Genomic DNA, 14,032 nt, shown 5'->3' on the forward strand with positions numbered 1-14,032 from the left:
GATGGTCATCTCGCTCTTTCTTGGGTATTAGTGTCCAGGGCTAGCAGGCTGCATCAAATTTTCTTACTGAAAAGGAAAAGAATAAAAAAAAAAAAAAAAAAAAAAGCCTACCTAGATACTTGTGAGGCTAAGTTTCCACTTGCTTTTTTTCTGGCAGTTTTTGGAATACTGCCACTGCAGTTTTTGAGCCAAAGCAAGAAGTGTATTCAAAAGTAATAGGACACACACTTCCCTCCCTTATGGATCCACTTCTGACTTTGGCTCAAAAACTGCAGTGGCAATATTCCAAAAACTGCCAGAAAAAAATCCAAGAGGAAACTAAGCCTGAGAAAGACACAAAAGCAGTTAGAAAATGAAGCGGAGTTACAGTAGTTCGATTCAGCACGAACCTCGCAGCTTGGCGGTTGCTGACTTTAGCCTGCATAAATTAGTTCAGCTTTCAGGTGCTCCGGTGGACTGCAAAAGGTGGATCCAGTCCTAGGAGAGTATCCTAGGACTGTATCCCCTTTCCATCCCATTGGAGAACCAGAAAGCTGAACTAATCTATGCAGGCTAAAGTCAACAACCACCAAGCTGCGAGGTTCGTTCCAAATCGAATTACTGTAAATTCACTCATCTTGAATTGTAATAAAATAAAATAAATGGCTGGCTAACTCTCCCTAAAGAGCAGAAGTTACATGCCCAGAACCACCTATCATTAAAGGAAATTTGTAATTAAACTGCTCAAGGCTATACAGCACAGTACAAAATGGATTTGGATAAATTAATGAATAAATTAATAACAAATATCTGTTATCTTATCCAATAGAACAGCTTCTTCGAACAAGCCTATGGCATAGGCCATATAGAGAAGACCTTACCATCTCAACGCAGCTCCTTTCAGTCTGGGCAGATGGTCATCTCACTCTTTCTTTGGTATTTGTATCCAGGGCTAGCAAATAGTATCACATTTTCATACTAACAGGAAAATAATAAAAAAAAAAAAAGCCTACCTAGATACTTGTGAGAGACACAAAAGCAGTTAGAAAATGAAGCAACTTTTATATTGTAATAATAAAAAAATAAAATGGCTGGCTCACCCTCCATTAAGAGCAGAGGTTACATGCCCAACAACACCTATTCTAGTTAAAGGGGTACTTCACTCCCCAGTGTTCGGAACATTTAGCTCCGAACTTTAGTACAGGCTTTGGGGGTCACCATACCCCCACCCATAGATTTGCATTGAGGGGGCTGCGCGTGAGGTCACAAGGGGTGGAGCATGACATCATGAGGGGGCATGGGAACCCTGATGCACGCACCAGCGTTCAGAACTAGATGTTTAGAAGGCTGGGGAGTGAAGTACTCCTTTAAATGAAATTTTTAATTAAACTCCTCAAGGCTATATAGTACAGTACAAAGTGGATTTGGATAAATGAATGAATAAATGATTAACATATCTGTTGTCTTAACCAATAGAACAGCTTCTGGAGGAAGCACGACGACAGAGGCTATTCAAACAAGCCTATGGCATAGGCCATATAGAGAAGACCTTACCTTCTCAACAGAGCTCCTTCCAGTCTGGGTGGATGGTCATCTCATTCTTTCTTGGGTATAAGTGTCCAGGGCTAGCAGACAGCATCAAATTTTCTTACTAACAGGAAAATAATAAGAAAAAAGCCTACCTAGATACTTGTGAGAAAGACACAAAAGCAGTTAGAAAATAAAGCAACTTTTACATTGTAATAATAATAAAAATAAATGGCTGGCTCACCCTCCCTAAAGAGAAGAGGATACATGCTCAGCACCACCTATTATAAAACTAAAAGTAAATTTGCAATAAAAATAAAAAATTAAAGAGCTGACTCCTCAAGGCTACACAACAAACAATTTAGGAATATTAACTATAGATACAAATATTAAAATATTTATTTAATCTTGAAGTGCTTGACAATCTGAAAGTTATACTTTATCTTCTGCGCCTACATTTGCAACAACAGATAAAAAGGTATCACAAGTGCAGCTACAGAAAATCATAAAATAAAAAATTGGGGAAAAAATAAGACAGTAAAATTTAGGGCAATGGCTGAAGTAGTATTGAGTCCTTCCTCACCTCAGATAATACGATGTCTGCATGGACTATATGGTATCTAACAAAGTTCTGTTATAGATAATTCAGATTAAAATGTAGCAGCTTAGTTCCTTTTTAGAAAAAACTTGGCAGTATCAAAATTATCATAAACAGAGGGTATAACCCTATGGACAGACTTTATGATGTCCTGTGGTGGCAGATACTCTGTTTAAGTAACTTTCAAGCCACGAGGCTACGGGATGCCGGGTCTGATAGAACTGTGTGCTGTTACAGCTTTAGGTGATCGGGGAGCAACACTTACGATATAGGACATCACGGAAAGGGGATCAGTGCAGGCATTACTCAAGAAGACCCAGGAGTAGCGCTGCCACCACAGAATATCATAAAGACTGTGTGTAGGGTTATACCCTGTTTAAGAATTTAGATTTTGCCAAGTATTTCCTAAAAAGTAACTAAGAAGCTTCATTCGAGTCAAAATTATCCATCTATAATGGAACTTTTTTAGATACCATATAGCCGTACAGACAGAAGGAGGACTCAATACCACTTCAGCCATTACCTTATGTCTTACTGTCCAATTCTTTTCTATCATTTTATTTTATGATTTTCTGCAGGTACACTTTATACCTTTTCTCTCTTGTTGAAACTATTAGAGTACAAGACAAAGTATAGCTTTCAGATCATCATGCATTCCAAATTTAAATACATTTTAATTTTTGTATTATCTATATATGGAATAATCCTAATATTGTTCATTAATAATTTAGTCATTTATCCAAATCCATTTTGTACGGTAATGTATAGCCTTGAGGAGTCAGCCATTTTTTTTTTATTACAATTTTCCTTTAGTACTAATAGAGGGTGCCGTGCATGTAACCTCTGCTCTTTAGGGAGGGTGTGCCACTAATTCTATATTCTTATACATTGTTTAGAGAGCTGGACAAACAGATAAAAAGCAGCATGTTAAAAACAACAATGAGAATGGCTGCAGATACTTACAGCTATGACTTTCCGAATGCATTCCTACCTTCACTTAGTAGGCACTAACTATTGTTCTACTGATGCTGAATAGTATAGAACAAATAACTGTCTCTCTAGGTTCAATTACTAAGTCTATCTACACATGGTGCCACATTGCTAACTCCCCCAAGTTATCAATGCAACAAGTCATGTTGGTACTAGGAATGGGGCCGACATTCACCATAGAGTTGTATGGTAAATTGCCATTTTGCTAAGATTTATTATAATATATATCCAATCTACAAAATTACTAACTGATTCTTTAGATTAAGCTAGTTATTATAGCTATCTACACATGGTGCCACATTGCCAACTCCCCCAAGTTAGCAATGCAATAAGTCATGCATAGGTAGCCACTACATTGCTGATATTCACCATAGAGTTATATGGTAAATTGCCATTTTGCTAAGATTTGTTACAATAAATGACCAATCTACATTATCACTAACTGATTCTTTAGGTTTAGTTGCCAAGTCTATCTACACATGGTGCCACATTGATAACTCCCCCACGTTAGCAATGCAGCAAGTCAAGCGTAGGTAGCCACTACATTACCTGTTGGTACTAGGAATGGGGTTGACATTCACCATAGAGTTGTATGGTAAATAGCCATTTTGCTAAGATTTGTTACAATAAATGACCAATCTATATGATCACCAACTGATTATTTAGGTTTATCCAGTTATTATAGCTATCTACACATGGTGCCACATTGATAACTCCCCCAAGTTATCAATGCAACAAGTCATGCATAGGTAGCCACTACATTACCTGCTGGTACTAGGAATGGGGCTGACATTCACCATAGAGTTGTATGGTAAATTGCCATTTTGCTAAGATTTGTTACAATAAATGACCAATCTATATGATCACCAACTGATTATTTAGGTTTATCCAGTTATTATAGCTATCTACACATGGTGCCACATTGATAACTCCCCCAAGTTATCAATGCAACAAGTCATGCATAGGTAGCCACTACATTACCTGCTGGTACTAGGAATGGGGCTGACATTCACCATAGAGTTGTATGGTAAATTGCCATTTTGCTAAGATTTGTTACAATACTTGATTAATGTACAAAATCAATAACTGATTCCTTATGTTTAACTAGTTATTATGACTATTTACACACGGTGCCACATTGATAACTCCCCCAAGTTAGCAATGCAACAAGTCATGCATAGGTAGCCACTACATTACCTGCTGGTACTAGGAATGGGGCTGACATTCACCATAGAGTTTTATGGTAAATTGCCATTTTGCTAAGATTTATTACAATACTTGATTAATGTACAAAATCACTAACTGATTCCTTATGTTTAACTAGTTATTATGACTATTTACACACGGTGCCACATTGATAACTCCCCCAAGATAGCAATGCAACAAGTCATGCATAGGTAGCCACTACATTACCTGCTGGTACTAGGAATGGGGCTGACATTCACCATAGAGTTTTATGGTAAATTGCCATTTTGCTAAGATTTATTACAATACTTGATTTTGCTAAGATGTGTTACAATACTTGATTAATGTACAGAATCACTAACTGATTCCTTATTGTTAACTAGTTATGACTATTTACACATGGTGCCACATTGATAACTCCCCCAAGTTAGCAATGCAACAAGTCATGCATAGGTAGCCACTACATTACCTGCTGGTACTAGGAATGGGGCTGACATTGACCATAGCGTTGTATGGTAAATTGCCATTTTGCTAAGATTTATTTTGAATACTTGATTAATGTACAGAATCACTAATTGATTCCTTATGTTTAACTAGTTATTATGACTATTTACACATGGTGCCACATTGATAACTCCCCCAAGATAGCAATGCAACAAGTCATGCGTAGGTAGCCACTACATTACCTGCTGGTACTAGGAATGGGGCTGACATTCACCTTGGATTTTTATGGTAAATTGCCATTTTGCTAAGAATTATTACAATAGGTGACTAATCTACAGAATTACTAACAGAGTCTTTAGGTTTAACTAGTTATTATGGCTATATTTACTTGGTATCATATTGAGAACTTCTCCAAGTTAGCAATGCAGCAAGTCATGCTTAGGTAGTTACTCTCTAACCTGCTAGTACTAGAGATGGAGCTAACCATAATGATTATTAGAATAACACAAAAAAAACACAGGGTAAATAATGAACACCTTCTGGATAAAGTATGAAGATTAAGTGTTACAGAACAAAGACATGGCATATATCAAATAAATAGAGATACTTAACTTTCCAATAGCAGTTCCTCCCAGTTGGGGCAAACATCTGGTAACTGGGAAAAAAAAAATAAGGTAAGTTAGAGGATGTCAGACCATAGTGAGATAATGTGGTTCTTATGCTGGGTTCACATGTAGTATTTTGGTCAGTTTTTCGGGCCCCATTTGGTTAGTATTTTTGGCCAAAACAAGTGTAACACCACAATAAACTATAATGGAACAATTTCTCTGTTTTAGGCACATTTATGTTTTTGGCTAAGAATATGGACCAAAATTATATGCTTGGCGTAATCAAAAACTGTCTAATAGTAAAACTCTTTTTCCAAATCAGAACTGAGCTTTCATTCTATGAGAGCCCTATGGGGGAGATTTATGAAAACCTGTGCAAAGGAAAAAGTTGCCCAGTTGCCCATAGCAACCAGATTGCTTCTTTCATTTTTCAGCGGCCTTGTTAAAATGAAAGAAGCAAGCTGATTGGTTGCAAAGGGCAACTTTGCCTCTGGACAAATTTCTCCCTATATGCCTGGACTGCTGCAATAAACCTTAACTTCTCTTTCATGGCTCCCCCGATATCGCTCTCATGTCCTCTCCTCTGGCCCTGTAAAGTCATTGTGCTCAGCCAATAGACCAACAAAATGATGTCCTGCCTCAGCCTGTGATTGGCTGAGCAACAGTGATGTATTGGGCCCCAGAAGCAGGAAGAAAACTGGACCCAGAGGATGGGAGAGCAATATCAGCAGCATCGAGGCGGGCGGGCAGGCAGGGCGGGGGTGTTGGAGGAGGGGGGCAGGGGGTTTGGCAGCCGATGGTTAGTTGAAGTTTCATGTAAATTTGCTGTAGCCTGGGCATATAGTAAAATACACTCATATACAACAAAATTATTAATTTTTTTTCAATGCAAGTCAAAGGGAAACAAGATTCTGCCATATAGGGGCCTTGTTAGAAAAGGAAAGAAGCAATCCGATTGGTTGCTATGGGCAACTTTTCCTCTGGACAGGTCTTGATAAATCTGCCCCAGTTACAGTGTGGACCTAGCCTGAAATGTAGGCAGAGATTTATTAAAAACCTGTCTAGAGGAAAAGTTGCCCATAGCAACCAGATTACTGCCTTCATTTTTATCAAGGCCTTTGCAAAATGAAAGAAGCGATCTGATTGGTTGCTATGGGCAACAGGGCCACTTTTCCTCTGGACAGGTTTTGATAAATCTCCCCCTTAGCCTTAGTCATGAACTTTACATATTTGAGGCAGTGGCAAGAAAGGTAAAAAGTTAAGCAAAATGTATTGCACATCATCTGTCACAGAAGGGCAGTTGGCCATATAAACCAGTGGTGTCCAAACTGTGGCCCTCCAGATGTTGCAAAACTGCAACTCCCAGCATGGCCGGACAGCCAACGGCTGTCCGGTCATGCTGGGAGTTGTAGTTTTGCGACATCTGGAGGGCCACAATTTGGATACCACTGATATAAACACACCGGGGGACATGTATCAAAGATTTTACCCCTGTTTTGTGTGTATTTTTTGCGTAAAATTTTGCGCAAGCCCTTTTTTGCGCATTTTTTTTGCGCAAGTTTTGGTAGAGCATGTCCTGCAGATGTGGCTGAATCAGGGTACCTTGGAGGGACATCCATAGTACGCATGGATTTATTAACTGCGTACTTTTCCTTTACACCAAAAATTTTGCCGCAAGAGCTGTTTTTTTTTTGCGCAAATATAAGCCATCTTGGACTTAACGTAGCAAGATGCTCTAAATCATCGATTCTATTTTCCAAAGAGTGGATTGAGGAGATCACTATATTTACCCACAATTTATGAAGCTCATTGCACTTGATTGATAAATTTAGCGCTTCTGCTCATAATTTAGAATTCAGGAAAAGGGGTAAACTGCTTCTACCATACACAAATAATGATACATGTCCCCCACCATGTACAGTCACAATATATGTGGAGAGTTACCAAAACCTGTGCATAAGAAAGGTTGACCAGTTGCCCATAGCAACCAGATTGCTTATTTTATTTTTCAGAGGCCTTTCTAAAAATTAACAAAGCAATCTAATTGGTTGCCAACAGCATCTGATCAACGTTTTCTCTGCACAGGTTTTAATAAATCTCCCAATAATATGGCTCCAAAACATTAATAAAAAATAAAATAAAAAAGGTGGAGTGGTGTCAAAGCATGCTGAGAGAATCTGGTTTTTAGGTTGTGTTCCCATGTAGTAATTTGGACAGTTTTTGGGCCCCATTTGGTTAGTATTTTATGTCAAAACAAGTGTAACACCACAATAAACTATAATGGAACAATTTCAAACTTTAGTGGAACTCATGTTTTAGGCACATTTATGGTTTTGGCTAAGAATATGGACCAAAATTCTAACCTTGGAATTATCAAAAACTGTCTAATAGTAAAACTGTCAATTTCCAAATCAGAACCAAGCTTTCATTCTATGAGAGCCCTATGGGGGAGATTTATGAAAACCTGTGCAAAGGAAAAGTTGCCCATAGCAACCAATCAGATCACTTATTTTGCAGAGGCTTTGTAAGAAATGAAAGAAGCGATCTGATTGGTTGCTATGGACAACTCAGCAACTTTTCCTCTGGACAGGTTTTGATAAATCTCCATTAGCCTTAGTCATGAACTTTACATATTTTAGGCAGTGTCTGTCACAGAAGGGCAATTGTCCATATAAACCAGTGGTGTCCTAATTGTGGCCCTCCAGATGTTGCAAAACTACAACTCCCATGCTGCGAGTTGGTTTTGCAACATCTGGAGGGCCACAGTTTGGATACCACTGTTATAAACACACCATGCACAGTCACAATATTTGAGGAGAGTAATCAAAACCTGCGCAGAAGAAAGCTTGACCAGTTGCCCATAGCAACCAGATTGCTTATTTTATTTTTCAGAGGCCTTTTAAAAATTAACAAAGCAATCTAATCGGTTGCTATCGGCAACGGTTCAACGTTTTCTCTGCAGAGGTTTTAATAAATCTCTCCAATAATATGGCTCCAAAATATTAATAGTTCTACAGGTACAGATGTAGTTACTCTAGGTATCTAGACTATACAGGATCAGTGATGAAAGCACAAGTGCAGAGCAACACAAAAAAACATGGCCGCCCCCAGCACTAGTGTATATGAACACATAAAACATGGCCGCCCTCAGCACTAGTGTATATGTACACATAAAACATGGCCGCCCTCAGCACTAGTGTATATGTACACATAAAACATGGCCGCCCTCAGCACTAGTGTATATGTACACATAAAACATGGCCGCCCTCAGCATTAGAGCATATGTACACATAAAACATGGCCGCCCCAGCATTAGAGTATATGTACACATAAAACATGGCTGCCCCCAGCACTAGTATATATGTACACACAAAACATGGCCGCCCTCAGCACTAGTGTATATGTACACACAAAACATGGCCACCCCCAGCACTAGTGTATATGTACACACAAAACATGGCCGCCCCCAGCACTAGTATATAACACACATAAAACATGGCCGCCCTCAGCACTAGTATATATGTACACACAAAACATGGCCGCCCTCAGCACTAGAGTATATGTACACATAAAACATGGCCGCCCCCAGCACTAGTGTATATGTACACATAAAATATGGCTGCCCCCAGCACTAGTGTATATGTACACAAAACATGGCCGCCCTCAGCACTAGTGTATATGTACACATAAAACATGGCAGCACTCAGCATTAGTGTATATGTACACATAAAACATGGCCGCCCCCAGCACTAGAGTATATGTACACATAAAACATGGCCGCCCCCAGCACTAGTGTATATGTACACATAAAACATGGCCGCCCTCAGCACTAGTGTATATGTACACATAAAACATGGCCGCCCCCAGCACTAGTGTATATGTACACATAAAAACATGGCCGCCCTCAGCACTAATGTATATGTACACATAAAACATGGCCGCCCTCAGCACTAGTGTATATGTACACATAAAACATGGCCGCCCCCAGCATTAGAGTATATGTTCACATAAAACATGGCAGCCCCCAGCATTAGAGTATATGTTCACATAAAACATGGCAGCCCCCAGCATTAGAATATATGTACACATAAAACATGGCCGCCCCCAGCACTAGTGGATATGTACACATAAAACATGGCTGCCCCCAGCATTGGAGTATATGTTCACATAAATCATGGCCGCCCCCAGCATTAGAATATATGTACACATAAAACATGGCCGCCCTCAGCACTAGTGTATATGTACACATAAAACATGGCCACCCTCAGCACTAGTGTATATGTACACATAAAACATGGCCGCCCTCAGCACTAGTGTATATGTACACATAAAACATGGCCGCCCCCAGCATTAGAGCATATGTACACATAAAACATGGCCGCCCCCAGCACTAGTGTATATGTTAACATAAATCATGGCCGCTCCCAGCATTAGAATATATGTACACATAAAACATGGCTGCCCCCAGCATTGGAGTATATGTTCACATAAATCATGGCCGCCCCCAGCATTAGAATATATGTACACATAAAACATGGCCGCCCTCAGCACTAGTGTATATGTACACATAAAACATGGCCACCCTCAGCACTAGTGTATATGTACACATAAAACATGGCCGCCCTCAGCACTAGTGTATATGTACACATAAAACATGGCCGCCCTCAGCATTAGAGCATATGTACACATAAAACATGGCCGCCCCAGCATTAGAGTATATGTACACACAAAACATGGCCGCCCCCAGCACTAGTATATAACACACATAAAACATGGCCGCCCCCAGCACTAGTGTATATGTTAACATAAATCATGGCCGCTCCCAGCATTAGAATATATGTACACATAAAACATGGCTGCCCCCAGCACTAGTATATATGTACACACAAAACATGGCCGCCCTCAGCACTAGTGTATATGTACACACAAAACATGGCCACCCCCAGCACTAGTGTATATGTACACACAAAACATGGCCGCCCCCAGCACTAGTATATAACACACATAAAACATGGCCACCCCCAGCACTAGTGTATATGTACACACAAAACATGGCCGCCCCCAGCACTAGTATATAACACACATAAAACATGGCCGCCCTCAGCACTAGTATATATGTACACACAAAACATGGCCGCCCTCAGCACTAGAGTATATGTACACATAAAACATGGCCGCCCCCAGCACTAGTGTATATGTACACATAAAATATGGCTGCCCCCAGCACTAGTGTATATGTACACAAAACATGGCAGCACTCAGCATTAGTGTATATGTACACATAAAACATGGCCGCCCCCAGCACTAGAGTATATGTACACATAAAACATGGCTGCCCCCAGCACTAGAGTATATGTACACATAAAACATGGCTGCCCCCAGCACTAGTATATATGTACACATAAAACATGGCTGCCCCCAGCACTAGTATATATGTACACATAAAACATGGCCGCCCCCAGCACTAGTGTATATGTACACATAAAACATGGCCGCCCCCAGCACTAGTGTATATGTACACATAAAATATGGCTGCCCCCAGCACTAGTGTATATGTACACAAAACATGGCCGCCCTCAGCACTAGTGTATATGTACACATAAAACATGGCAGCACTCAGCATTAGTGTATATGTACACATAAAACATGGCCGCCCCCAACACTAGTGTATATGTACACATAAAACATGGCCACCCCCAGCACTAGAGTATATGTACACATAAAACATAGCTGCCCCCAGCACTAGTATATATGTACACATAAAACATGGCCGCCCCCAGCACTAGTATATATGTACACATAAAACATGGCCGCCCCCAGCACTAGTGTATATGTACACATAAAACATGGCCGCCCCCAGCACTAGTGTATATGTACACATAAAACATGGCCGCCCCCAGCACTAGTGTATATGTACACATAAAACATGGCCGCCCCCAGCACTAGTGTATATGTACACATAAAACATGGCCACCCTCAGCACTAGCGTATAGGATCAGATCCAACTAGCACCTTAACACCTGGGGATCAGGGGCTTGTGTGCAGATCTCAGATCCCACATGGAGGTGCAGTGAAGCATAGGAAACATGTTCTTAAAGAGCCCTACACACCATTATACTGGTCACAGCTGCCCCTTGCAAGTTCCCTCCAAAAGTCTGGTGCAAAGCTGTCCTCATCTCCTCCATGAAACCTGATCTGCACTAAGGCAGCTGTATTTAAGGCTCCTTAATTAGCTGGCCACACCTCCTCCAGAGCTGGAATCAAAAACACCCCTTCAGTGCTGAACTAATGAAATTCCTTGTAAAAAGGAAATGCCATGCTGGGTTCAAACCACGTTTTTGCCATAATGCTTTCAGTCATTTTTTCTCTAAAGAAAAGCGTATGGCAAAAAAAAAGACAGATGGAAATGTATGGAAACATATAGGAAAAAGTAAACCGTATGCGTTTTAAAACCGTATACTGTTTTTAAAAGTGCATACGATTGTGTCCGTTTTTAATTTAAAAAAAAATGGTTTTTGAAAATTTATTTAAAATAAATACATAAAAAAAAAGTAAACTTTAGGATGCAAATGCGCATGTGCAAATTAACCCCTTCCCGCAGAATGGCATATATAAACGCCGGGTTGTGCAGTGCGTTCGCGCATCCCGGCGTTTATAAATGACATTCAGTTGACCCGGCGATGCGCAGCATCGCACGGGTTAACTGGCAGAAGTCCCGCTGTTTCCAGCAGGGGACAACTTCTGCTTCACCCCCAGGACCATCCATTGATGGTCCTGGTCAGCGATCACTGTGATTGGTCCCTGTGGACCAATCACAGTGATCTGGGGTGAAAGTTCAGATCCCCCGCACTGCCCGCCCCTGGAAGTCGGGCAGAACGGGGGACGAAGGCTGCAGGGGCTCGCGGGGACCTGCGGCATTCGGGGGGAACACGTGGGGACCGGCGGACTTACCTGATCCAGCGGCGGGACCGAGGAGCAGCGCGGGACCGGCCACGTGGACGAGCAGCGACGGGTAAGTATGTGGTCCTCAGAGGCAGCAGTGAAGATCTTCACTGCTGCTTCTAGGAGTCTGAAAACTACAACTCCCAGCATGCCTAGACAGCCTTTGGCTGTCTGGGCATGCTGGGAGTTGTAGTTTTGCAACATCTGGAGGGCCCCCGTTTGGAGACCATTGTATAATGGTCTCCAATCTGTGCTCTTCCAGCTGTTGCAAAACTACAACTCCCAGCATGCACTGACTGTCCAGGCATGCTGGGAGTTTTAGTTCAGCAACATCTGGCCCTTCAGATGTTGCCGAACTACAACTCCCAGCATGCCCTTCAGCTGTCTGGGCATGCTGGGAGTTGTAGTTTTGCAACAACTGGAGACACACTGGTTGGGAAACATTGTTTCTAACTCAGTGTTTCCTAACCTGTGTGCCTCCAGCTGTTGCAAAACTATAACTCCCAGCATGCACTAACAGACCATGCATGCTGGGAGTTGTAGTTTTGCAACATCTGGAGGGCCCCAGTTTGGAGACCATTGTATAATGGTCTCCAATCTGTGCTCTTCCAGCTGTTGCAAAACTACAACTCCCAGTATGCACTGACTGTCCAGGCATGCTGGGAGTTTTAGTTCAGCAACATCTGGCCCTTCAGATGTTGCCGAACTACAACTCCCAGCATGCCCTTCAGCTGTCTGGGCATGCTGGGAGTTGTAGTTTTGTAGTTGTTTAATTTATTTAGCAATGATATAGAGGATGGTATTAACAGCTCTGTTTCTATCTTTGCAGATGACACCAAGCTTTGTAGCACAGTACAGTCTATAGAGGATGTGCATAAGTTACAAGATGACTTGGATAGACTAAGTGTCTGGGCATCCACTTGGCAAATGAGGTTCAATGTGGATAAATGTAAAGTTATGCATCTGGGTACTAATAACCTGCATGCGTCATATGTCTTAGGGGGGATTAAACTGGCAGAGTCACTGGTAGAGAAGGATCTGGGTGTACTTGTTGATCACAGACTACAGAATAGCATGCAATGTCAGGCTGCTGCTTCCAAAGCCGGCAGGATATTGTCATGTATCAAAAGAGGCATGGACTCGAGGGACAGGGACATAATACTCCCCCTTTATAAAGCATTGGTACGGCCTTACCTGGAATATGCTGTTCAGTTTTGGTCGCCTGTCCATAAAAGGGACACTGCGGAGTTGGAAAGGGTGCAGAGACGCACGACTAAACTAATATGGGGCATGGAACATCTTAGCTATGAGGAGCGATTAAAGGAGTTACAATTGTTTAGTCTTGAGAAGAGACGTTTAAGGGGGGATATGATAAACGTATATAAGTATATTAATGGCCCATACAAAAAATATGGAGAAAAACTGTTCCAGGTTAAACCCCCCCCAAAGGACGAGGGGGCACTGCCTCCGTCTGGAGAAGAAAAAGTTTAGTCTCAAGGGGCGACACACCTTCTTTACCGTGAGGACTGTGAATTTATGGAACGGTCTACCTCAGGAACTGGTCACAGCAGGAACAATTAACAGCTTTAAAACAGGATTAGATACATTCCTGGAACAAAATAAGATTAATGCTTATGAAGAAATATAAAATCTCATCCCTTCCCCAATATCGCGCCACACCCCTACCCCTTAATTCCCTGGTTGAACTTGATGGACATATGTCTTTTTTCGACCGTACTAACTATGTAACACTGGTTGG

This window comes from Hyla sarda, chromosome 4, assembly GCF_029499605.1.
Source record: "Hyla sarda isolate aHylSar1 chromosome 4, aHylSar1.hap1, whole genome shotgun sequence".
NCBI lineage: Eukaryota > Metazoa > Chordata > Amphibia > Anura > Hylidae > Hyla > Hyla sarda.